Source organism: Ictalurus punctatus, chromosome 12 (genome assembly GCF_001660625.3).
Source record: "Ictalurus punctatus breed USDA103 chromosome 12, Coco_2.0, whole genome shotgun sequence".
Classification (NCBI taxonomy): Eukaryota; Metazoa; Chordata; class Actinopteri; order Siluriformes; family Ictaluridae; genus Ictalurus; species Ictalurus punctatus.
This window is the reverse complement of record NC_030427.2, coordinates 1,165,033-1,187,631: the sequence shown is the minus strand read 5'-3', so window position 1 is coordinate 1,187,631 and position 22,599 is coordinate 1,165,033. Positions and strand designations below refer to the sequence as shown.

General features: G+C 38.8%; 3 long non-coding RNA genes across 3 annotated transcripts; 1 reads left to right on the top strand and 2 right to left on the bottom strand.

Moving 5' to 3' along the window:
• Positions 1–10,146: 10,146 nt before the first annotated feature.
• LOC128634144 (uncharacterized) lies at positions 10,147–15,764 on the bottom strand. Its single transcript, XR_008397389.1, has 5 exons — positions 14,338–15,764; positions 13,145–13,281; positions 12,955–13,046; positions 12,794–12,877; positions 10,147–11,016 (listed from the first exon to the last, which is right to left on the bottom strand). It is a non-coding gene; the product is annotated as an uncharacterized LOC128634144 (long non-coding RNA).
• LOC128634169 (uncharacterized) lies at positions 10,422–18,080 on the top strand. Its single transcript, XR_008397426.1, has 4 exons — positions 10,422–10,477; positions 11,002–11,060; positions 12,832–12,890; positions 17,975–18,080. It is a non-coding gene; the product is annotated as an uncharacterized LOC128634169 (long non-coding RNA).
• A 2,482-nt stretch (positions 18,081–20,562) lies between these two features.
• LOC128634140 (uncharacterized) lies at positions 20,563–22,557 on the bottom strand. The gene is made up of 3 exons (XR_008397382.1): positions 21,736–22,557; positions 21,393–21,638; positions 20,563–21,308 (listed from the first exon to the last, which is right to left on the bottom strand). It is a non-coding gene; the product is annotated as an uncharacterized LOC128634140 (long non-coding RNA).
• Positions 22,558–22,599: the final 42 nt, after the last annotated feature.

Here is a 22,599-nt window from a genome sequence, read left to right as displayed (position 1 = left end):
TATCCCATTCCTACATTTTCTTGTTACATATAGATTAAGTCTCTTAAGTGTTTCCTACATGTATATATATTTTTTAATTTGCATGTCTACCAATATGTAAGCCAATGCATATGTTTTACACTACTAATACAAAATGTCCCAGTGAGGCCTTCCACACCCATCAAAATATTGCCATCTCACTGTTTGACAGAAAAAAAATATAACAATGATGCTTTAGAATTAGATAAATTAAGTTTCTGCAAGATATGAATCGAACTATTCATTTAGAACTCAAAAAGTACATTAATGGCTTTAGTAATGACCACTGTGTATCCCATGTATCACACTAACCCTAATGTGTATGACCGCATGTACTAAGTTGCCATAATAATAATAATAATAATAAAATTTATTATCATCATCAAATAATCACTTCACTGGACAGGAATGTGATGTAACGACACAGGACAGTTAGCAGGAAGTAAGCGCAGGAGCGCCGTCTTTATTGATAAACTAACAGAACACAAGAAACGCGGTCTATGCTGAACAGGACTAGCTGGATCAACCATGGAACTACAGTCTAGGCATTACTCGAAAACAGAACATGGAACTGAGACCGCTAGCATGCTACACGCATTCTAACACAGTGCTAAAGCTATACTCCTTAAACACTACTAACGTTACAAACTATAATACTGCGCGAAGTGCGCAGCCACACGAGGGGTTTAAATAACCAACATAATTAAACTAAAGCATAGACACCTCGAGAAATAAAGACACACCCTCGAACATAAGCCAATACCTGGACAGGAAGTAAATCAAAACAAACGAGCCGCGCGTGTCCATATGTCAGAGTCTCGTGCACGCGCGCTCTGCAGCAGTCTTTGCGCTTCGACGACACAGCGCCATCCACCGGCGGAAGCGTAACAGATGTAAAAACAGACTTAAAAACATTGAGTCATTTAATACAGGTCAACTGTTTTCTATTATACAAGCAGCGTGTGTGTTCTGTTTCATTTTCTTTTCATGGATAAACATACTGGAGGATTTTTTGTTGATCTAGCACAAAATTAAATGGAACTAAGTTACATTAAAAAGGGGGAAACTTTGGGTACCAAGGTTATAAGTTATAAACTAGGGAACATTGAGAGAGAGAGAGAGAGAGAGAGAGAGAGAGAGAGAGAGAGAGAGAATCGGCATGTGGTCTGCGCCTCTGTAGCACCGCTGTTCTACAGTAAGTGCTGAGGGCGAGACCTGAATATCGGGCTGCCAGATCGCTTCATTTCAACTATAACTATTAAATGGGTGGGGGATGGGGTTAACATTTGACCAACCAAAATCATTTCAAAATTGAGACGTAAAAGTCCTGAGGTTACAAAGGAACCCAGGGTAACTTCTAAGCAAACAAAGGCCTCTCTCACATTGGCTAATGTTAATGTTCATGAGTTCACCATCGGGAGAACACTGAACAACAATGGAGTGAATTACAGTGTTACAAGGAGAAAACCACTTCTCTCCAAAAAGAACATTACAGCCCATCTGCAGTTTGCTAATGATTACGTGGAAAAATGTTTTGTGTGGAAAAATATAACCTTTTGGTTTAAATAAGAAGTGTTATGTTTGGAGAAAGCAAACACTACATTCCAGCATAAGAACCTTACTTATAAGAACCTTTCAATAATTGATGGAACAATGAATTCTGAATTATAACAGTGAATTCTAAAGGAAAGTTTCAGGACATCTGTCTGTGAACTGAATCTCAAGAGAAAGTGGGTCATGCAGCAGGCCAACAACCCTAAGCACAAAAAGCACATAAGGGTCCACCAAAGTCTGGTTAAAAGAGAATAAAATTCATGTTTCAGAATTTGCCAAGTCAATGTCCTGACCTTAATCCAATAGAAATGTTGTGGAAGGACCACAAGCAAGCAGTTCATGTGAGGAAAATCACCAACATTCCAGAGCTGAAGCTGTTCTGTACTGAGAAACGAGCTAAAATTCTTACAAGCCGATGTGCAGGACTGATCAACAGTAAAAACAGGGAAAACCATATGCTGAAAGCAAAGGTTCACATAGGATCACATAATAGAAAGAAAACATTCTACACACCGTTATACCACCAGCAGCAGTCTGGACTGTTGACACAAGGCAGGTTCATGCTGCTGATGCCAATGTCTGACCCTATAATCTACATGTCACAACAGAAATCAAGATTCATCACATCAGGCAATGTTTTTCCATGCTTCAACTGTCCAGTTCCAGTGAGTCCACGCCCACTCTAGCCTCAGGTTCCTGTTCTTGGCTCACAGACAGGAGTGGAATTAATATGGTTGTAGCTTATCCACCTCATTTGGCTAGACGTATTGTATGTTGCAAGAGGGTTTTCTGCTCTCCACACTTGTAAAGAATTATCATTACCATAGCCTTTCTGTCAGCTCGAACCAGTCTGTCCATTCTCCTCTGTCCTCTTTCATCAACAAGGTGTTTGTTTTTCTCCACCATTCTGTGTAAACTCAAGAGATTGCTGTCTGTGAAAATCCCAGATCAGCCTCTAAAATTCTCAAACCAGCTCGTCTGGCACCAACATTCATACCATCATCACTGAGATCACTGAGATTCTGATGTTTGGTGTGAATATTAACTGAAGCTTACTGAAATACTTACCTGTATCTGCATGATTTTATGCATTGCGCAGCTGCCACACGAATTCGTTAAGTTCTTTTTCAAACACATCCTGCAGAAGCAAATAAGATCGGCACTCCAGCTGCTTTGAGTAGCCTAATGCAAAATGTATTCAAAATACTATTTTTCCTAAAACAGATCATTAAGAACTCCCAAAACACCTGAAATTGGATTCAAGGCACTGTATACAGTGTTACCACCACTGAAATCACCATTTAATTACATATGCTTCAACAGTTAAAATATATCATAAATAAATAAATACATTATTATTATTATTATTATTATTATTATTATTATTATTATTATTAATAATAATAATAATAATAATAATAATATGTGTAATTTATATAGCTCCTTACTCATAACCAATGTCGCTTTACAATTACAATGTCTCAACAAAACATGGAACATGCGGTAGACTAAATTTGAGAAAAAATATGATTTATAGTTTACAAAGAAATATTAAATTTCTCATCAAAACACAATTTCACTGCTTATGCTAAGCTTAATTTACACAAGTTTCTAATTACAAGATTGAATTATATAAAGTGAGCATGATCAATTCATGTAGTATTAATGTAAACCCATAACATTATGAAATCTTGGGGGATGTTGGCACTGACAGGTACTATAACTATAGTATTTAAATTAACATGATTCAAAGGTGTGTGATAGAATAGCACAGTGTTTTCACGAGTTGAAATTCATGTTAGACGCTCTGTTGTCATCGATAGCAAAGTAAGCAGGATAATTGTTAGTGTAAAGAAGATTGTACTGCTATTCCTCCTAAGGCCACATCGACTGGAGGGGAGAAGAAAACATATTTATTCATTCATTTATCTTACACAAAATTTTATTTTCATTAATAGTTTGTTTACGTACACACACACACATGCACACGCACGCACGCACACACACACACAATCGGGGCCAAAAGTCTGAGAGCACTAGTGGAAAATGTTTCTATTTTGCATTTTTTTATTATTTAATTTTAGAATTTTCATTCGAAATTGTATTATTGACTACAACTTCAATACAAAATTAATAAATAAAAAAGTACAATCTTTAAAATATTTACAAGAGATTCAGAGTTTCTTAATGTTTACAGTTGCAGAATTTTAAAAAAAAAAAAAATATATATATATATCCAAAATATTAAACATTTACTTTCTTTGTTTAAAATATTAATAAATTCTAAAAACCAATTTATTTCAAAATGTAAGAGAAAAAAAATCCAGATTTTCAATGTGGTCTCAGACATTTGCGTGTGTGTGTGTGTGTGTGTGTGTGTGTGTGTGTGTGTGTGTGTGTGTGTGTGTGTGTGTGTGTGTTTCTGTATTCTACTATACTGTATTCTTACCTTGCTGATGGGTCCGAATCGACTGCAATGAGAAAATGCATATCCCTGCGCAAAAAATATACATTATAGGAACATTTGATAGGTTGTGTTTTTAATCTATAGAAGGTATTGTCTTTTTAAATGATGACAATTTACAAGTGATATTAAATCAATCATAGTGTACTGTAAAACGAGATTTTTAAAAATACTTGAAATCTGTTTGATACTTGAAATCAGAATTTCTTATCTTCTTCGACATAGATCAGAAAGTCATTTCTTTGACCCTTTAAACTCTGAGCTGTCCACTTGGTGTATCACTAAATGGTTATTTAGTTTATTTAAAAGGCAAATGCACTTTGTGTTCTTCAAATGCAAATAAGTTTGACTCAAACGACAGTCTACAGAAAAGTTTAAAAAAAAAACATGAAGCAAAAAGCTTCCATTTACATTTTATACATACATAAATATATACATATATAATATAGGTATAGGTTTTATCCAGCGAGATAACTGATTTATGAATCAATGTCTGATTCATAAAAACTGTTGTACAAATGTGTGACGCAAAAGCAAAAATGTCAGGCTAAAACTGATGTGACGGATCATCCAGCGTTCCCTTTAGTCATCTGATGATGCATTTATTATAGATTCTCCTTCAAACATTGTTTAATTGACTTTCAGAGTTAAGAGCTTTTCATTTTTGGCAATGAGACACAGAATCATTACTGTGACAAAACATTAATAACTTCTCCATCTGAACTGTTAAAATGTGCAGATTCATTGTATTTTAATATGAAACTGTTCTCAAAAAATAATATTAGACACCAGGATAATATTCATTAATAATAGCACCTAATATTCATTAGCATTGAATTTATTAAAACACTGTGCCATTCTATCACACACCTTTGAATCATGTTAATTTAAATACTATAGTTATAGTACCTGTCAGTGCCAACATCCCCACAAGATTTCATAATGTAATGGGTTTACATTAATACTACATGAATCGATCATGCTCACTTTATATAAATCAATCTTGTAATTAGAAACTTGTGTAAATTAAGCTTAGCATAAGCAGTGAAATCGTGTTTTGATGAGAAATTTAATATTTCTTTGTAAACTATAAATCATATTTTTTCTCAAATCTAGTCTACCGCATGTTCCATGTTTTGTTGAAACATTGTAATTGTAAAGCGACACTGGTTATGAGTAAGGAGCTATATAAATTACACATATTATTATTATTATTATTATTATTATTATTATTATTATTATTATTATTATCATTATTATTAATAATAATACTAATAATAATAATAATAATAATAATAATAATAATAATAATAATAATAATAATAATGTATTTTTTAATTTATGATATATTTTAACTGTTGAAGCATATGTAATTAAACGGTGATTTCAGTGGTGGTAACACTGTATACAGTGCCTTGAATCCAATTTCAGGTGTTTTGGAGTTCTTAATGATCTGTTTTAGGAAAAATAGTATTTTGAATACATTTTGCATTAGGCTACTCAAAGCAGCTGGAGTGCCGATCTTATTTGCTTCTGCAGGATGTGTTTGAAAAAGAACTTAACTAATTCGTGTGGCAGCTGCGCAATGCATAAAATCATGCAGATACAGGTAAGTATTTCAGTAAGCTTCAGTTAATGTTCACAGCAAACATCAGAATCTCAGTGATCTCAGTGATGATGGTATGAATGTTGGTGCCAGACGAGCTGGTTTGAGAATTTTAGAGGCTGATCTGGGATTTTCACAGACAGCAATCTCTTGAGTTTACACAGAATGGTGGAGAAAAACAAACAACTTGTTGATGGCAGAGGACAGAGGAGAATGGACAGACTGGTTCGAGCTGACAGAAAGGCTATGGTAATGATAATTCTTTACAAGTGTGGAGAGCAGAAAACCCTCTTGCAACATACAATATGTCTAACCAAATGAGGTGGATAAGCTACAACCATATTAGGTTCCACTCCTGTCTGTGAGCCAAGAACAGGAACCTGAGGCTAGAGTGGGCGTGGACTCACTGGAACTGGACAGTTGAAGCATGGAAAAACATTGCCTGATTTGATGAATCTTGATTTCTGTTGTGACATGTAGATGATAGGGTCAGACATTGGTATCAGCAGCATGAACCTGCCTTGTGTCAACAGTCCAGACTGCTGCTGGTGGTATAACGGTGTGTAGAATGTTTTCTTTCTATTATGTGATCCTATGTGAACCTTTGCTTTCAGCATATGGTGTGAACCCCTTGGTCAGAAATAACCGAAACTAAACATTTTCCCTGTTTTTACTGTTGATCAGTCCTGCACATCGGCTTGTAAGAATTTTAGCTCGTTTCTCAGAACAGAACAGCTTCAACTCTGGAATGTTGGTGATTTTCCTGACATGAACTGCTTGCTTGTGGTCCTTCCACAACATTTCTATTGGATTAAGGTCAGGACATTGACTTGGCAAATTCTGAAACATGAATTTTATTCTCTTTTAACCAGACTTTGGTGGACCCTTGTGTGCTTGTGTGCTTAGGGTTGTTGGCCTGCTGCATGACCCACTTTCTCTTGAGATTCAGTTCACAGACAGATGTCCTGAAACTTTCCTTTAGAATTCACTGTTTTAATTCAGAATTCATTGTTCCATCAATTATTGAAAGGTTCTTATAAGTAAGGTTCTTATGCTGGAATGTAGTGTTTGCTTTCTCCAAACATACTTCTTATTTAAACCAAAAGGTTATATTTTTCCACACAAAACATTTTTCCACGTAATCATTAGCAAACTGCAGATGGGCTGTAATGTTCTTTTTGGAGAGCAGTGGTTTTCTCCTTGTAATACTGTAATTCACTCCATTGTTGTTCAGTGTTCTCCCGATGGTGAACTCATGAACATTAACATTAGCCAATGTGAGAGAGGCCTTTGTTTGCTTAGAAGTTACCCTGGGTTCCTTTGTAACCTCAGGACTTTTACGTCTCAATTTTGAAATGATTTTGGTTGGTCAAATGTTAACCCCATCCCCCACTCCCATCCATTTAATAGTTATAGTTGAAATGAAGCGATCTGGCAGCCCGATATTCAGGTCTCGCCCTCAGCACTTACTGTAGAACAGCGGTGCTACAGAGACGCAGACCACATGCCAACTCTCTCTCTCTCTCTCTCTCTCTCTCTCTCTCTCTCTCTCTTCCCTAGTTTATAACTTATAACCTTGGTACCCAAAGTTTCCCCCTTTTTAATGTAACTTAGTTCCATTTAATTTTGTGCCAGATCAACAAAAAATCCTCCAGTATGTTTATCCCTGAAAAGAAAATGAAACAGAACACACACACGCTGCTTGTATAATAGAAAACAGTTGACCTGTATTAAATGACTCAATGTTTTTAAGTCTGTTTTTACATCTGTTACGCTTCCGCCGGTGGATGGCGCTGCGGCGTCGAAGCACAAAGACTGCTGCAGAGCGCGCGTGCACGAGACTCTGACATATGGACACGCGCGGCTCGTTTGTTTTGATTTACTTCCTGTCCAGGTATTGGCTTATGTTCGAGGGTGTGTCTTTATTTCTCCAGGTGTCTATGCTTTAGATAATTATGTTGGTTATTTAAACCCCTCGTGTGGCTGCGCACTTCGCGCAGTATTATAGTTTGTAACGTTAGTAGTGTTTAAGGAGTATAGCTTTAGCACTGTGTTAGAATGCGTGTAGCATGCTAGTGGTCTCACTTCCATGTTCTGTTTTCGAGTAATGCCTAGACTGTAGTTCCATGGTTGATCCAGCTAGTTCTGTTCAGCATAGACCGCGTTTCTTGTGTTCTGTTAGTTTGTTTATCAATAAAGACGGCGCTCCTGCGCTTACTTCCTGCTAACTGCCCTGTGTCGTTACATCACATTCCTGTCCAGTGAAGTGATTATTTGATGATAATAATAAATTTTATTATTATTATTATTATTATTGCAACTTAGTACATGCGGTCATACACATTAGGGTTAGTGTGCTACATGGGATACACAATAGTCATTACTAAAGCCATTAATGTACTTCTGAGTTCTAAATGAATAGTTCGATTCATATCTTGCAGAAACTTAATTTATCTAATTCTAAAGCATCATTGTTATATTTTTTTTCTGTCAAACAGTGAGATGGCAATATTTTGATGGGTGTGGAAGGCCTCACTGGGACATTTTGTATTAGTAGTGTAAAACATATGCATTGGCTTACATATTGGTAGACATGCAAATTAAAAAATATATATACATGTAGGAAACACTTAAGAGACTTAATCTATATGTAACAAGAAAATGTAGGAATGGGATAAGGTGACTTAAACATCTAGTTATCTAGTTGGTGGCTGTGCTCAGGTGGTAGAGCAGGTTGTCTAATCGTAGGGTTGGAGGTTCGATTCCTGGCCCACATGACTCGAAGTGTCCTTGGGCAAGACACTGAACCCCAAGCTGCTCCTGATGTCAAGTTAGCACCTTGCATGGCAGCTCTGCTACCATTGGTGTGAGAATGGGTGAATGGGAAACACTGCTAAGGTTAAAAAGCACTATATAAGTGCAGACCATTAGTTATGTCAATAGTTGTGTAGGAAAGTTCCTCATATTCAGAGTTGGGCTAGGCAGGTGCTCAAGTTGCTATGATTTAATAAAGCAGCATGTCAGTTACATTTATGTGTTTAAATAAGAAGTCATTCACAGTGCATATACACTATAAAGAAAACAGTCACCCACTATTTATTTGATAGCACATTGTGCTATTCTGTGTGTCACATTTTTATTAAATTAAAGAGACCAGAGTGGGGCGCACGGTGGCTTAGTTCTCAGCACGTTCGCCTCCCACCTCCAGGGTTGGGGGTTTGATTCCCACCACAACCCTGTGTGTGCATAGTTTGCGTGTTCTCCCTGTGCTGCTCCCCCTGTCCAGGGACATGCATGGTAGGCTGATTGGCATGTCCAAAGTGTCTGTAGTGTATGAATGGGTGTGTGAATGTATATGTGAGTGTGCCTTGCAATGGACTGGTACCCTGTCCAGGGTGTACCCTGTCCTGTGCCCTATGATCTCTGGGATAGGCTCAAGGTTCCTGTATGATAGGAGATGTAGAAAATGGGGATGGATGGAAACGAGAGTGAAATTTTATTATCCTGAGTATCCAGTTACACAAATGGAGAAGTGAGTTTAGATTTGGCTAAATAAATCATACAATCTAGAAACAAACAAGTGGGATATAATTAGTGGTTGATTTTAGACACAATCATTCCTGATATTATTAATAATACTGCTGTTGGTTTGAGTTGAGCACTGACAATCAAGTTAAAAGAAGATGAAGCCAGCATTTAGTGGTTTGGGTTTTTTTTGTTTTGTTTCTACGGTGGAGTGATAAGAAGTTCACATATTAAACAAATTAGAAAATCCCATAATTGTCACAAATAAATAAATTTAAAGCCCATTAATACTTGGCAATGTGCTGTACTGAGAATCATCATTCTACAAACATTGGAAATTCTCAAGCAGGTAAGTGTTTAAGGGAAGGAACAAAGTTTAAAGTGAACACATTTATGCCAGTGAGTAAAACCTCATTCTTACATGATCACAGCACTTTGTGTTTTAAACATGCTTCCAACCATACAAAAATTCATCATGACTGATGACTGATTGGCTGATAGGTGTCAAGGATTCTGAGTCTTGTTCAATAAAGCTGATGATATATCTGCAGTGAAAACTGTAAAGGTGTACAGATGAATGAGCAGTTCTTACAACCAGGATAATCTGAGTGTTTTGTTTTCTACTATATTAACCTAAATTCTCACTATCCCAGAAAAGCTACTGAATATACTTTATCTACTCAATAATATCTGTGAGAGAAACTTAACTAGCATTATTCTACCAGAAAATCTAGCAATTGTTTTAAACTCAAACCGAGGTATAACTATGCTAAACCCAGAAATCAAGAGGCATGTTTAATACATCAATCGCATAGTACATATAACAGGTACAGTACAGATGTACTGTACAGATGCTTCATAATGAAATTCCAGGACTTTCAAGGACTTTGAGCACTTTTTTTTCTTTCAAGGACTATACAAGAGATGTCATTCAAACATATCCTTCATTTCCAAAAAAATATTAATAATAATAATAATAATAATAATAATAATAATAATAATAAATATATATATATATTTTTTTAAACAACCATTTTAATATAGCCCCTTTTCCCAGCCGTGATGGACTAAATTTGTATTTCCCAGTCATTGCTTCATTTTCACCATAATTTCACCATTGCATCGTATTTTCACTCTGCCTAGAGTCAGCCCTTTATTACATCCTACTCTCTGTGCTCACATGCTGAATTTTAATACAGCCGAATTCCCAATAAAGCTGTTCTCATTTACATATTTTTTCTGTTTCTGAAAGCAGGACCTCGCACTCACCAGGCAGTACTGGCCATTCTCTTCTACGGAAAGTAGCTAAGGTTTGTCTGAAAAGTCTCTAGATATGTCGCTAGGTGCTTTAAAAAAAAAAAAAGTTGCTAAAGGGGTCTGAGAAGTGGTCCGAAGCTGTCCCTGTTAAAATGAATGAGTGAACAGCAGGAGGAGGAGGGGCTGCAGCGGGGAGTCATATTTTGAGTGAAAGGGTTGTATTCGTGTTCTTTTGAAAATAAACCCTTTAAAGTGATTGATAAAAAGTCAATAAATAAATAACATTCAAGCACTTTTTAACCACTGTTACATAAAAAAAGGCTATTTAAGGTCTTCCAGTACTTATATTTCCAAATGCCAAATTCAAGCACCTTGTACAAACCCTGTGGTAATTTTTCATAGATACATTTCCCAAACAAATAAACTAAAAAACTTCTAGTACTTCTAATTAATAAACCTATAACATCAGTTAGCTAGTATTTTCAAGTGCTACACCCAAACCTCACACATTTGATTTTTTTTCTTTTTGTTCTTTGAACAGTTCTTCTTCCACTTCATCTTTTTCTTGTTGTTTCAGATATATTTCTGCCACCTGTAAGTCAGAATGACAAAATTCTTGACAGTGATATCACTCAGGTAAAAGAAATAAATCAATGAATTAATAAATAAGTAACAGTAAACTGATGTTCTGCAAATTTCATATAACTATCAAGAGAGATTTTAGTGTATTTAATACAAATTATATCACACTGCTGTTGCACTCTGGAATCTGATAGGTCAGAAGGTCTGAAGGCTGCAATTCATATCTCAGGTTTATATTAACGTGCTCATTGTAATAAGTTATCCTTTCTATGATAGCAAATCATTCACAGAGACTTCTCTGGCAAACATTCCACATAATCAAAGTCTAATAATAAACAGATTTGTGCTGTACTACTTTAATAAAAACTTTTAGTCGTTGATATGGTGAAGCTATCTATAAGGAGAGCCACAGATTTCTCCAGATTCTGAATTTTTTCATGATATGATGTGCTGTAGATGATGAGATATTCATAGCCTTCACAATTTTACATCGAGGAGCATTATTCTGAAATTGTTCCACAAATTGTAGATGTAGTTTTTCGCAGATTGGTGTACAGAGGCCCATCTTTACTTCTGAAAGACTCTGCCTCTCCAAGATGCTCTTTTTATACCTAATCATGTTACTGACCTGTTGCCAGTTAACATAATTAGTAGCACAATGTTCCTCCAGCTGTTTCTTTTTAGTAACACTTACTGTTCCAGCCTTCTGTTGCCCCGCCCAAATTATTTTGAGACGTGTTGCGCCCATAAATTCAAAGTTACCTATTTTTTTCCTTTAAATGCTACATTTCCTCAGTTTACACATTTGATTTGTTTTTTATGTTCTACCGTGAATAACATATGGGTTTATGAGATTGCAAATCATTGCATTCTGTTTTTATTTACATTTTTCATAACATCCCAACTTTTTTGGAATTGGGGTTGTAGTACTCCCTCCCATTACCCAGGAAAGTGAGATGTTGCTGTTTACAAATGTCAACATGTTTTTGATAATTAGTGAGCATCACACCAAAAATTAATTATTGAGGACTGTCACCAAATTTCTGAAGCTAGGCCAAACATCCTAGCACTAGTTGGCAAAAGTTAGTTTAGCATTTTTTGCTATGTGCCAAATTTGGTCATACTAAGGGAGCAGAGCTAAGATCAGATAGCTGTTTATGAGGAACTGTATGTCTGATCAAGCTGAAATTTGGTATGGTAGATATACAGTATGTGTTAATCTATAATAGATTCTCATAATGACTTAATTACTGAAAAAAAACATGCCTGTCATTGGCCTATCAGATAATTGAAAAGTTTCCCATTAAGCTATTGCCACAAAACTTGAATATAAAGTTCAGGGAAGGACCCCACAGTATCTGATGCAATCTCACTCAAATTGGCTACCTGGGGCGTGCTGTTCATGTTCATAAGGGTCAGCGTTAAGTTCAAATAGCTGTTTCTCAGGAACCAAAATTCCAATTGAGCAGAATTTGCTGTGCGCTTTCTGCTAATCTGTAACTGAATTACTTAAAAAAAAAAAAGTCTGCCTTCTGCCAGTCGGCTTTCAGCAGGTAGGTTACACAACTAGCATTGAGTTATCATCACAAAATGTGATGTGTAAGAAAGTTCACATATGGTCTCTATTGTTCTATGAATCTTGACAAGAACTGGCCACTGGGGGTGCTATACGCAGGGAGTGTTTGGACCCCACAGATTGCCTCTTATGGCTATATTACTATTATTAGCAGTAGAAGTAGTTGTATTATTATTATTATTATTGCAGTAGTAGTAGTGATATTTCCTACCGTTTTTTAAGTTTCTTTTTCCACCTCTGGTTCCTTAGTCCAACGGATCTGACGCACTGAAGGCTGGACATTGGCAGATATCATCTATGATGAAAAAGTACTATTATTTATTTATTTATTTGTGTATGTATGAATCTACCATACATGTCATAAACACAAACCTTTTGAAGAATTTTGTCCCTCACAGTAGGGTTCATAAGATCCTCACTGCTGTTAAACTTCAATCTCAGAAATGCCCTCTTAGTAACAGGCACTAAAAAAAATTAACAGTATTGACATTTAGCAGCTGTTGTAAAACTTAATTTGACTTCAAACGTATATGAAATTGTGAACTGGATGCAAAAGTGTAACCTGGAACCCCATAGACTTACACTTCACAGAGCGTGAGAGCCTGGATAACATCGGGAATGATGTTCACATGACGACCCCTCATGTTGCAGGTGTAATTTGTAGAGGCACCAGCAGGGATGCTACAGATAACGACACATCTATGGGGAGAGAGAGAAGAGAGAGAGACTTTGACTTTTAAAATATAATTTATTCTACAATTTAAAAAAACCTTACAGAACACATTGTTTTAACGACCATTACCAATTGAAAAAGAGATTCTCGCCTCTTATAAGTCACCCCTTTGTTTACACACCATTTCTTCTCAAACATCGGAAGATCACCATTCATTTGGTAAAATTCGTACTTTAATCTAATCCTAGACTCAACCAAGGCCTTAGATAATTTAACCATGTTTACTTCTTTCCCTTCCAATCCCATTTTGTAAGCCTTCTAAATGGCTAATTTTGCTTGACGACCAAAAAATCCGAATAGGTACAGATTTCCTGCCTGTAGCGAGAATATCTACCCCATAAATAACCCTGTTTTAGAGAAAATGATCCCCAAACTACGAAACATTGTATACAATAGATTAAAGAGCGGAGATAATTTACAACATTCACAAAAGACATGAAGCACAGTATCGAGTTCATCACACAAAGTACACAGTGGAGACGGTGCATATTTACATTTAAACAAAAACACTTTTGTTGGTAATGCACAACGTAAAATCCGCCACTGTAAGTCAACAGAACTTTTTGGTAGAGGGTTTTTATACAATAACTGCCATGAAGGTTCATTATCTCCCGGTCAAGAAATGAGTCCTCCATTCTGTATGCCTCCTCCCCCTTAGATGTCCGACAAAGTAGGACTTTACACAGGAAATATATGCATTTTGTTTGTTCACCATGGAATACGGTAGACTTTGCAAGCCTTTAAAAGATAACAAAATGTTTACATTGTCTCCATTTTTTATTTGAGCTACCTCTGGAGTTAAGTACACTTCTGGAAAAAAGACCTGTGTGTTACTGCCGGACTTAAAGTCGGTTATATAATCCCACAAAGATGTAGGAAAAGATGTTTTCAAATCCTTTTATATGTTCCCGACTATTCTCTCTGATCTACCAGTAATCTTTCTAGTTAGATTCTGTACTGAAAAACACTCTATTCGACAAGTCAAACAGGTTTCAAACATCTTATTCAGCAGGTGTACCAACCTGGCCAGTTGAGTAAAATGGTCAATTCTTGCTGCTGGACTCAGACATCATGACCCCCACTGTATCAACAAACACTAAGGCTACATTTTACTGCAGCTCATGGATGGTTTTCCTGCCCAAGTGGAGAGAAGAGAAGACGCTCTTCCTCAACTTCTTCAGACTTGAGAGACTCTTCTTCAGCTTTGTAGCAATCTTCCTCACCTTCCTTGGTCTTGAGAGACTCTTCCTTTTCTTCCCTAGGCTTGAAAGGGTCTTCTTGAACTTCCTCAGTTTTGAGAACCACTTCATCCAGTTCCTTATTTTTTAAACCTCTCCTTCAACTTCTTCAGACCTGAGACACTTCCTTTCAGTTCAACTTCTTAAGTCTTGAGAAAGTCTTCCTCACCTTCTTTATGTCACGTATCGTGACGGAGCGGAGATAGGACGGATGCAAGTGCAGGATGAACAGTTGTTTATTTGAAAGAGAGACAGGCAGACAAATCCAAAACGTGATCCAAAACGTAATCCGCAAACATGCAAGAGGTCAGGCGATTGGAAAACAGGCATACACGGGGCAAGGCTGGAATCTAGGTCATGGTCACGGAAAACAGGGTCGATAAACAAAAAACGAGAAACGAACTATGACGAGGAACTGGGAGCGGATAATCCAGCGCGAACTAACTCTAAACATGGACCGTGACTACGACTACGACTACGACTACGACACGAACTAAACTAACTCTACGATAATGTTCCACGTTGTGTGCTGGAAGGCGCGCGGTATATATGTGGACATGATCAGCGTCTAAACCGCTAGCAGCTGAGAGCAATACAGACCCACGTGAAATCCCAGCCAATGACAGAACAGGGAGGAGACATGACAGAAACATAAACAAAACACACGTGTCCAGATGTCACTACGGTCAACAACGGAAAAGCAGGTGCTCACGCATTCGCGCTTAGAGCACGCTGCTTCAAGGGGGAATCATGACACTTTGGTCTTGAGAGACTCTTCCTAAACTTCTTCAGGCTTGAAAGGCTCTTCCTAAACTTCCTAAGTTTTGAGAAAATCTTCCTCAACTTCTTTATTTTTGAGAACCTCGTCCTCAACTTCTTTATTTTGGAGAAACTCTCCCTCAACTTCCTTATTTTTGAGAACTTCTTCCGTACCTTCCTCAGGCTTGAGAGGCTCCTCAACATCCTTGGTCTTAAAAGACTCTTTCTCAGCGTTGCCAGGCTAGATCAGCTCTTCCTCATGTTCCTCTTGAAAGGCACATTCTTAATCATGATGCGCTTCTTTGAATTCCTCGTTCTCAATTTGGATCTTTCTCAATTTCACCAGACTTGATGAAAGACACGTCTCAACTCATCTTTGTGATGCTGTTCCCCAAGTTTCATAATATTGAGAGGGTTTTCTTTTCCCCAGTTTTAGGAGACTCTTCTCCTCTCTTTTCAGTATTTAGAAGCTCTCTCTCTCTCTCTCTCTCTCTCTCTCTCTCTCTCTCTCTCTCTCTCTATATATATATATATATATATATATATATATATATATATATATATATATATATATATAATTCTTCTGAAAAACTTGTATGGAGAGAGATCAAGGTGCCATGGTGCGGGCCAAGTTTACACAATATACTAAAATGGACTCATCTACATCTTTCTTCTTTGCACTGGAGAAAAAAAACAGAGAGAAGAAGTCCATCAGCCACTTGAAACTACCCAATGGACAAGAAACTACCGACAAAGATGACATCATTCTACAAGCGCTATCTTTTTATGAGGAACTGTACAATAGTCAACCATGTGATCCTGAAGCAACTGAAGAACTTCTGAATGGACTACCACAGCTGAGCGAGGGTGAGAAAAACGAACTTGAAAAATCACTGTCCTTAGAAGAGCTCAGTACAGCTGCTCAACAACTGTCAAACGGAAAGTCACTGGGGCTGGATGGATTGACCTCCGAATTTTATAAAACATTCTGGTCCTTGATGGCCCAGACCTGCACTTTGTCATACTCAGATGTATGGAAACAAAAGTCTTACCCCTTAGCTGTAGGAGAGCTGTAATTACCCTGTTACCCAAAAAAGGAGACCTTGGTAGCTTAAAGAACTGGCGTCCTGTCTCCCTCCTTGGGACAGATTATAAAATCTTTTCAAAGGCATTAACAAACCGCCTTAAAAGATTTTTAGCCACAATACTACATGATGACCAGTCATACTGCATCCCAGAACGCTCAATCTTCAGCAACCTTTTTCTGGTGCGAGACCTGTTGCACCTCACAGAGCTATATAAGGTAGAGATGGGTCTAGTGTCACTAGGTCAAGAGAAGGCTTTTGACAGATTGGATCATGGTTATCTTTTAAGACCCTAACAGCTTTGGGCATTGGTGGACGCTTCATCTCATGGATTAGGCTGCTGTACACTGATGTGTACAGTATGCTGAAAATAAACGGAACACTAACAAGAACTTTTCCGTGCACAGAGGTGTTCCACAAGGCTGTAGCCTGTCCGGTCTGCTGTACACTCTCCCCATTGAGCCCCTGCTAAGACACCTGCGAGAAAATCTGCAAGGGTTTTCAGTGTTAAGCCCTGACTTATCTGATGTGACCACAGTCAAGGTCACAGCATATGCTGATGATCTGACGGTGATAATCAGGTCCGAGGATGACATCAGTCATGTGTTTTCTGGCCTGGATGTCTTTCAGAGCGCATCATCTGCACGTGTAAACTGGAACAAAACTGATGCCTTGCTTCTAGGTCAATGGCAGGAGGAAAATATTACCTCACCTCCCATAGGAGTGTTCATGGAGGGACTGAGAATACTTGGGATCTTCTTTGGCACAGATCGATATATGCAGAAGAACTGGGATGGATTGACCAATAAGGTTCTAGAAAATCTAAATAGATGGAGATGGATTCAATCATAGCTGTCCTATAGGAGCAGGGTCCTAGTGATAAACAACTTGGCTGCCTCGATGCTGTTGGCTCAAATTTAGCCTATTACCCCAAAACACTTAAAATTCAACTTAGAAGCCAATACTCACATCTACCTCAGAGCCCAGTTGGAGATAGAAAAAAATACACCAGCCGTGAGTGAGAAGAAGCAAGGGTCCAGATTTATTGTTCCATTCCACCACACGAGATCCACACCGATGAGAATTCTCAGAAGTGATCCCCCTACCCTGAGCTTAAGCTCCAGTATTTATACTGTATTTACACACTAAATAGCCCATATGTTTCAAGAAGACTATGATCTCACTACCAATAGGGTTAAAAAAGAGCTCATTTACCTTACTCTTATGTTCCAGAAAAGGCCTATTTCACTTACACATAGAATTGAAACCAGGGGTTTTAATTTACACATAAAATCAGAACCCAGGCATTTCTAATAACCCAGAAAATAAAAACCCAGAGTTTCCAGTTACTCAGAGGATCAGAAACCAGAGTTTTCAGTCACCCAGAGAATCAGAAACCAGAGTTTTCAGTTACCCAGGGCATCAGAATCTTCAGTTTTGATTTACCTAGAGAATAGAAAGTGGAGGAGACTAAACAATCTAATGGGACCTTGGTCTTATTGTTATCTCGAGGGGGGGGCAGTTTGACCCAGCCACCCTTATAACTGGCTCTCTTCATGGTTCTCTTAAAAATTTAGGCCTCCCTTGCGAGACGAGAATCTTCACCATCTGAATCATGAGTAAGTTATATTTTCCTGTATATCTAGTTTATATTTTATTTTCAGATTTACTCTATATCTCTTATTATATATACTGCTTGAAAAAGCAGTTTACTGTACTTCCTACTTCTTATCATTTTTATAAAGAGTATATATATATATATGTTATTATTATAAGACATTACCCTTATAATATCTTAATATTCCTTTTTATTATTCTTATAAAGTTATAATAGTGTGTGTGTTATGTCTACTTGCCCGCCCTTGACTGTACGAGGGTGTGTGTGTGTGTGTGTGTGTTTTAGCACTCCTCAGCTCGTACACTTCTTTCGACTTTTTGACTAACAACCCATAGTGTATTACTCTTAAAGATCTTTAAAGTGTTTTTCCAATTTATCCACATCTGACTAATACCGCTTCTGTATGTCTAGGTGCCGGTGCCCGTTGTCAGTCCCTTCTCTCTCCGTTACTGGACCTGGACCTGGATCTGGATCTGGACACTCATTACCAGCTTGTGCATCTCACTGCTGATATCATGATGCTACTTAACTATCTTCGCAGCACCCGCTCTAGGAATGGAGATCCAGGGTTCCCCCCTCTTCTTCGATACAGAATCTGCCTACAGCATCTACAGCAATCTACAGCAAATGTGAGTATTTGCTTCTATGTTGAATTTTAAGTGTCTTTGGGTAATTGGCTAAATTTAGGCCAGCAACCGTCAGCTGTAATTCAAGGGTTGAACAAAAATATCATATGAAACGTTTAGGAATTGCAACCATTTTTATACACAGTTCCCTATTTAAGGGGCTCATATGTAATTGGACAGATGAACATAATCATAAATAAAATGTTCATTTTTAATACTTTGTCAAGAATACTTTGCAGGCAATGACTGCTTGAAGTCTGGAACCCACAGACATCACCAAATGCTGGGTTTCCTCCTTTGTGATGCTTTGCTAGGCCTTTACTGCAGCTGTCTTCAGGTGTTGTATGTTCATGGTTCTTTCTGCCTTGAATTTTGTCTTCAGCATGTGAAATGCATGCTCGACCGGGTTGAGATCAGGTGACTGACTTGTCCATTGCAGAATATTCCACTTCTTTGTTTTAAAAAAACTCCTGGGTTGCTTTTGCAGTATGTTTTGAGTCATTGTCCATGTGTAAAGTGAAGCGCCCCGTCCAATTAACTTCACTGAATTTGGCTGAATCTGAGCAGACAATATATTCACATACAATTCATCTGATTGCATCTTCTGTCACATCACCAATAACTACTAGTGACCCAGTGCCATTGGAAGCCATGCATGCCCATGCCATCACACTCCCTCCCACCGTGTTTTACAGATGATGAGGTATGCTTTGGATCACGAGCTGTTCCAATCATTCTGGTACAGTTTGATCTTAGTTTCATCTGCCCAAAGATGCTTGTCTGGCTTGTTTAGATGTTTTTTTTTTGGCAAAATCTAATCTGGCCATTCTGTTCTTGAGGCTTATGAATGGTTTGCACCTTGTGGTGAACTCTGTATTTGTTCTTGTGAAGTCGTCTCTTCATGGGAGACTTGGATAATGATACGCCTGCATCCTGGAGAGTGTTCTTCACTTGGCTGGTGCTGTGAAGGGGTTTTTCTTTACCATGGAAAGGATCCTACGATCATCCACCACTTTTGTTTTCCGTGGACATCCAGGCCTTTCTGTGGCAGAGCTCACCAGTGTGTTCTTTTTTTCTCAGACTGTACCAAACTGTTGATTTGGTCACTCCTAATGTTCCTGCTATCTCTCTGATGGATCTTTTTTTTTTAACAGCCTAAGGATGGCCTGTTTCACTTGCATTGAGAGCTCCTTTGACCGCATGCTGTGCGTTCACAACAACAGCTTCCAAATGTGAATGCCACACCTGGAATCAACTCCAGACCTTTTACCTGCTTACAGGCTGTCTGCAGGTCCTTAAAGTCTTATCTCTCTAGTTTTTTCCTTTCCTGGAAAGTCATGGAAAGGAAATACTGGATTTTTCTTTCACTGTTGGAGCAAATGGTAATGCAAACAGTCTCCCATCTACCTCTATAGAAGTTTACCCTGCTGTAGTTTACTTAAACCCAGGAATGGATGTATATGCGTGAACACAATCCATTAAAGCTGATGCATCGTGTAGCATGACTGAAGTGATGTGCAGGTCTTCAAATCTAATACTTTTTAATATCATAGGCAAGAAATTTCCAAAAATGTAAGTGCTGATACCTGCAGCTACCCTGTGCTTAACTGATGAAACAGTGAAGGAACAGCCCACACCTGTCCATGAAACAGCTTTTGAGTAAAATGGCCAATTACTTTTGGTCCCTTGAAAAAGAGGGGGCTACATATTAAAGAGCTGTAATTCCTAAACCCTTCCTCCAATGTGGATGTGAATACATTTAAATTAAAGATGAGGGACTGCACTTTAAGCCCATATTCATTATTTAACTGTAACTTGAATAAGTGTGTAATAAGCCTCAGCACTTTTATTATGAGCTACAAGTAATCTGCTTCATTACATTTATTCTCAGTGAATATGAAATTACTGCAGATATATTTATCATCCTGGGGAGGGTCTCTGTTTGCACAAAGGACCAATCACAACTGTTGTCTGCATACACACGACGCGTCATTACAGTTTTTTTTAGAGGTGCACATCAGGCAACGCAAAGGTCTGACGTAGAAGTATAAATAGCCTTTTTAGCGTGTCTCGAATTGCAGAAGTTGTCAACTGTTTTGCCTCATGTTCATTAGATGCTGTCCGAAAGAACCCGTTAACATCAAGGGCAACAAGTGCTGAGATTGTGACGCTGATGAAAAGGTGGCTGCAGCTGGCTTCAGACCGTGGAGGAGGATGGAAGAGGTGCAACAAACAGTAGCTTGCCCTGACTAGGAACGCATAAACCATTGAAATCAACGAGGAAAAAATTCAGCTAATTGACGCTCTCTCCCTGGGCAAAGCCTGCGAACTTCGCCCGGAGCTCAGTCCATGTACTTTCGGAAATTTCGGTTGTGTGGTCTCGCCATGAGTGATGCTACTGTACTTTTGACAAGGGGAATTCAGTTCAAACATTTTAATGAAATATTTACACACACACACACACACACACACACACACACACACACACACACACACACAGGGCCATTAGCCAAAAACAACCGGCCTATGTAGCACCTATGCCCGCAGCGGACTCTAGCGCAGACTGGGCGGAGTGCGCCTCGCTGACCGACAGCTCCACGACTCAGCTAATTGCTGTAGCACATCGTCTTGGTCACGAGCATGCGTTGTTCGTCTTTTGCGTTCGCACTGTGAACAGGAGACATTTCTCTATCACTTTAACGTTTAACACATTGGAATGAATTTGTTAAAAAACATTTTAAGCATGCTTACGTAGGTTGCTAGAGCTGTGCGGATGTCCGACACAGTGATGTCTCTTCCCACGAGTGCCCACAGGGCAAGCTTGACATGCGCAGAAATCCTGGCCTGTGTGCCAGAAAAGAAAAGCCACCCCACAGAAGTCTCATATCCCGGCATATGCTTCCTCAGGCGGCAGAAAGCTTTCAGCCACTTCAGCTCCAGCTTGGTGATGGCTAGCTTAGCGAGTCCAAAAGCAGAGGCAGGTTTGTGCTGCTTCACCTGGGAGAAAAGGACAATGAATGAAAAATATTAAACACCCCCATGTACAACACAGCAGCCCCTGGAAATAAAAGTGAAATACACAGAAGTTACTTACATTGATCAGAAAGAGTCAGCCTTCTCGAGGTTCTCAAACTCCTCAGTCGTGAGGTTCTGCAGGACTCCGGTCCTGTGTCCGCTGACCGAAAAGAAGTGAGCACACAGCAGCCCGATGCAATGGTTGAGCATGTCCGGGTCTGCTGGACGAGTTCAGATCAGCCAGTGAAACAGGGACAGCGTCCAACAGTTTGCCGTGCAGGAGCTGTAAGTACTCCCTCACTCTTCTCCGCTCGCACGCCTTGCCTGTGGAGCACGACTCGACCGGACAGATGTCTGCACTCCCACTGCAGCAGTCTCTGGAGACTCCACAGCCTCGTGGAGCCAACTCGGCCCTTGGACAGTTACTCATCGAGTTAATGGAGGAACTTGGAAACACGCGTCAGAAATAACTTGGCCGGAGTGACCTTGTACCGCTGGCACAATGATTTCATCCATTCAAGGACTCTCGAGACATTGTCGATGTACTTCAAGTGGGCTGTGTTGTGGATAAAAATGACATGAAATAAACATGAGGGACACTTAGTATGAGTAATATGTAGTTTTATTGATAATTCACAGGACTGGTGGGTGCGTAATCTTGAGGAGAGTGGTGGGGGGAAGAAAATGGTGTGCATCCTGGGGACATGGGAAAGTCAGCAAAGGTGAAGTGAGAGGACCACTGAGAGTGGGGCGGACTGGCAGGTGAGAAGTGGGAAGAATGGTCGGGGACCAGGTCAGAGAAGGTGACATCTTCCTCAGACTGAAAGCTGGAGGGGGGTTTTGGCTGTGTAGAGGCGTCAATACACACGTTCACGGGGCAGATTTTGTATCGGGGGGGGGGGGGGGGGGGGACCCGCATTTCCATTTCCAGAGGGGGTGCTGC